Below are 5,234 nucleotides of genomic sequence, written 5' to 3'. Positions count from 1 at the left end.
TTAAGGTCAACTCTTTGGTTGGTTTAGTTTTAAATTCTATCCAAATCAGGTTTCAATTCAACAAGTCTATTTCCAACATATTTTTGGTTTTTAAAATAAAAATAATATATGAATGTTGGTTGCTATAACAACACAACCTTCACAAACAATTGAATGTTAAAAATTTAAACACTTGATTGTTTGAGAATGTAGTGTTGTTCCCAATACATAAACCTTTATAATTTTTTTAATTTTTGAGTTGCACTCTTGAGAATGGGGGATCCAAGATCAATCCTAATGAATTAGTGAAAGACCCTTTAGCATCACCTGGAGAATGTGTCAGTCTGAGACTGCATTAAAGAATAGGAAATTCAAGATCAACTCTTAGGAATCACCTGAAGAATGTGTCATTACAATAGAGAGATTTCATTCCTACCCCTTGGAGATTGTAGGGATATTGCTCTATGGAGACCAAGTCAATTCTTTTCAATGAGAGTGGTCAGGAGTCCACCCCTAAAGATCTGTAGATAGAAAATACGTGTTAGGGATACATTATTTTTATTTCAAAAATAAACTTATATTCTTATTGAGGATTATTTATTCTAAGGTGATCTAAGTGATAGACATGAAATGTTCATAGGAGGAACATTTATTGAAGTTGGTGCAAAGGTGTTTGCTTTGATTGCCTTGATAACTTTAAATGAGTGATCTTGTTTTAATTCAAGGGAGTTATAAATCCTCTGGATATACCAATTGCTCATGGGTTGATCCCTCATGGTTTATTTCTACTAAGAGAATGATTTCGCATGGAAGATCCCTTATGTTGGTTGTCCTTCTAAAAATAAAGAGGCTCATGTCATAGCAAATTGACCTCTTCCATCTGTATATGATTTTCCATGACTTGCTTTACCTTGAGCAAGCTTTTGTCTGGTAAGGCATAAAGTTTTCTCTAGAAGGTAAGTTCATTTACCCCTATTATCAAAGCCTCTAAGGCTACTGGCTCAAGCAATTCTTCCACCTTAAACATTTCCCCATTGAACCTTTTTGAATATGTCTGGGGTAGACTCACCTTTTTGTTGGGCAATGCCAAATAGCTCCATAGAGATTTTCTTGGCGGGTATGTTGATGCTGAAGCGTGCTACTAGCTTGGCATAAAGGTCACTAAACACTTTGATGGAGCTTGGCTCCAAAGTATTGTATCAAGCACACGTAGACCCCTAAAAGGTTACATGATGGATTTTTCACATTAAACACACGTGAGCGCATGGAGTCGGGCTTCTACATTTGGATGAGACCATAAAGTGAGGTTCCTTCTTTAGGGTGAGCCCATGGTTTATCGTATTTTTATGAGTAATTAAAATAATTTTATATTATGATTTATTGTATTTTTAATATTATATTTGTTTTTATCATATAATCAAACTAACTTTACTTTTAAATAAAAATGATAAGATATTTTTTTAATTGAAATGATTATTTATGGGCATTATAAGAAATAATGGTGCTCTTTTCTTTTTTTTAGTTTTGAAAAAGAGACATGAAACTTAAGAGGTTTGGAAGAGTATAAAAAATAAAGTATTCATATGTTAGGGTTTTTATCATCCAATCTAGGAAAGAAAATTTTTAAAAAGTTAGAGAGGATAAAAGACTTCTTTTCCCATAGGATTTTGTAAAGTTAAATTTTATATAATGCTCGAATCATGGGTTATTCATAATCAACCTGACCCAACAAAAAAATCTAGGGTTTTTTAGGTTCAAGTTATCTTAAATTTTGAGTTAAAACTATTAGACACATGATCCTTTATTTTCAAACGAGTTCAGGTTGGAATCATATTTTACACCTTTAGTAGCCCCTTTTATTTTTAAATTTATTCTCTTATCCATCCGTGTATTTGTGCAACAAGTTACGGGTTAGATATATGCTTTCAAAGGATTGAGTACTCTATTTTGTTGGCCTTATAAAAGATGGCTTAGTAAGCACTTAAACTCTTTTTATGGTGGCAATTAGATCTTTATTTAGGTTGTGGTGCAAAATAATTCCCAAAATCATTTTTCCTGCTTTGTTGACTATTAATCATTAACCCTTTAATTGCCTAATTACCACTAATTTTGGACTACAAAATATTTGTTTGGTTCTTGCTTTGCCTTTAAAAGAATATTTTTACTCATTTTTATAAGATTTATTTTTAAAACTATACTATATTTATTTCATTTTAATCTAAAAGTAATGTTTGGGTAAATTCTATTTTACTTGAACAAAAACACATAATATTTCTTTTAGATTTTTTTTTACTTTTAAAGTATGAGGGCATGTTGTTTTTAATAAAAACCAATGTAATTTATCTCGTGGTACATTATTTTTTAAATAGAACTATAATTAAAAAAAAAAACACAAAATGATGGTTTAAATAAGGATTATAATTTGATTATTTTTTCACTTTACCTCTGTTTTAAAAATATATATACATTATATCATGAAGTTTATATATTCATAACATCTTACATCCTTATGCCGGCGTGTAAAAAAAATATAAAAAATATTGATTTATTTATAAAATTATCATTATATTTTATTTATAACTAGATAGCCTCTTTTGTATTAAAATGAAAAAATATTGTTAAAGTTATCATCGGAAATTTTTTGAAAATCAGATTTTGTTAATGTTTTATAATTACAAGAATGTCATCATTTCCATGTTTTTAACAAAATATCTCCCTCTTCTCTCACCATTTCTAACCATATAAACATCAAGTTTTTTATTTTTTCCTTACACTATTTTCTCAACAATTCTTCACTATTTTAAGCAAAAACAAATTGCAGCTACATTATCAACAAAAACATACCATTTGAGCATAAAACTCAATAAACTTTCTAGCAAAACATTTTCACAAATCTAGCAAACACATTGCTCAAAATTCAAGCATATACAACCAACATTTTCCAGCAAAGACAAATCCTAATTTCTTACAAACACCTCTTTTAAGAATCTAGCAAACATAGCCAACATTTTTAACCAACACATTATCCAAAATATAGGCAAACACAATCAATATCTCTAACAAACACACATATCAAATCAACATAGATACAACCATCAACAACTCAAAACACATACTACCAACAACTCCAAATTTATAGTACATTTATTGCCAACAACAACAACACGTATTATCAATATGTCATTATAATCATCAAATGCTAATAACTTAAAATTTTACAATATCTTGGGTGGAATAAAGTTCAACAATATAAAGTGCATAAGATATGGGGAAAAGAGTAGTTGTCATGATATCGAAAACATAAACAAGTAAAAACAAGTTATTTTAAATATGTGATGACAGGTCATGTAATAATACATTTATTGATTGATTCAAACCTATTAATAAAACTAAATTAACTACAAGAAAGGGATGAGGTGCTAATGATATAAAAAATAGAAGCAAGTAAAAATAAATTATTTTAAATATGTGATGACAAGTTATGTGACAATATATTCATTGATTGGTGCAAACCCATTAATAAAACTGAATTAACTACAGGAAAGGGATGAAGTGTTAATGATATCGATTGAATACTAAATGAAGTGAAGAAAATGAAAGATGAATAGTAGAGTTTCGATCAAGAATCGAAATATAAAGGCTAGCTTTGCAAGTGTAAAGTTGTTGTAGGTAGCTAATTTAGCGTATGTAATGTTAATGTTTCTAACTACAATATTGTTCAACATGAACAAATGAAATGAAATAAATATATTCCCTAGTAAACAAAATGCATGAAACATTAATATCAAATATAACAGAAGCTTGCACATTAAAATAAAGTAAAATTCATAATTTAGACATGTTATAACAACAACAATGATCCATAATATTTATGCTCTTACTAGTTTCAAACAGTTAAAAGAAAATCCATATAATGGTTCTTCTATATCTATCAATCGATGCAGTTATTTTGGACTGAGTGTTGAAAGTAGGAAGTACCAACATTAGTCTATAATTTCAAAAAAAAAAAACATTGATTAACAATAAAGTAATCACTAAAATAAATGAACATCATATATATATATATATATAAAAGAGACTCACATATGTTTGTGTTGAGGGTAGAAATATAGATGGATTGGCAGATCTCCCACCACCTCTACCATTTTTCTATAATATCTGTAAATTTTTCTTACCTTTAAAAACTTTGTCAACACCACTGGAACTATTACCAACATCACTAATACCCCAAAAAACACCAGTAAATCCTCTTATAACACCTTTTCTTTGGCATGTCATATAATTGTGGCCATATTACTTGTAGATGTTGCACCTAAATGTGAGAACTCTTTTTTTTTTATAGTGCGAGGTTTATCTTCTCTTTGTTCCCTTTATCTATTCTTTCACATCTACTCACAATCCTTTTAAGGTTGGAGGTAGAATAATATCTCATTCTTTAGGATCTAAATTAGCTTCTAGTAATAGGTGTACAACCTCATTTTATATATTTTTAAATGTTTCAACAGTGTAATCGCATGACATAAATCTTCTAACTCAATTCTTTTGTGATACACACAAGGAATCATATGTTTGTATTGAATGTTATTCTTTAACCATTTAGCACATAAGCATTGTCTTTTCTCCAAATCACTATAAATTTTACTTTAGACCTCAAAAACTTGATATCCATTAGAACTTGATGGAATTATTCTCATATATATATATATATATATAGACTTATCCAACAACTTCCTAACATAGGATGTGGTATATGTTTATCAATTTACAACTTAGACAAATCTATCATAACAATTAGCATACTCCTATGTTTCCCGACCTAAATGTTTAATGACTCATCCAAATTGTTAACTATATTTTTAACCTTGACTGTATTATCAAACAAATACCTAGCCCAAGTATCAATATGGATGTTATTTAACTAATTTAAGGTTGCATTATTGACATCTTTGATGTCCTTCAAATAAATGTTATAATGAAGATTCATATAAGCTTTTGAGGCACTCTAAAATTCAATATTCAACTCCAAATCATGAAATCCTTTATTCTTTAGAATGATATAAATATGTCTTGCACAGTGCCTATATGTTACCTTTGGGAATATCTTATCAAAAATTTCTAGTATACTATACAAAGGCAAAAGAAAATATTAATAATTAGAGAGAAAACATGAAAAAAATGCAAGAGTTGTATATAACAAAATATAAAGGATAATATACTATTTTGTTTATTAGACATGATGCAAAACAACCTCTGAT

This window comes from Populus nigra, chromosome 5, assembly GCF_951802175.1.
Source record: "Populus nigra chromosome 5, ddPopNigr1.1, whole genome shotgun sequence".
Lineage (NCBI taxonomy): Eukaryota > Viridiplantae > Streptophyta > Magnoliopsida > Malpighiales > Salicaceae > Populus > Populus nigra.
Note: the sequence above shows the minus strand (reverse complement) of the source record.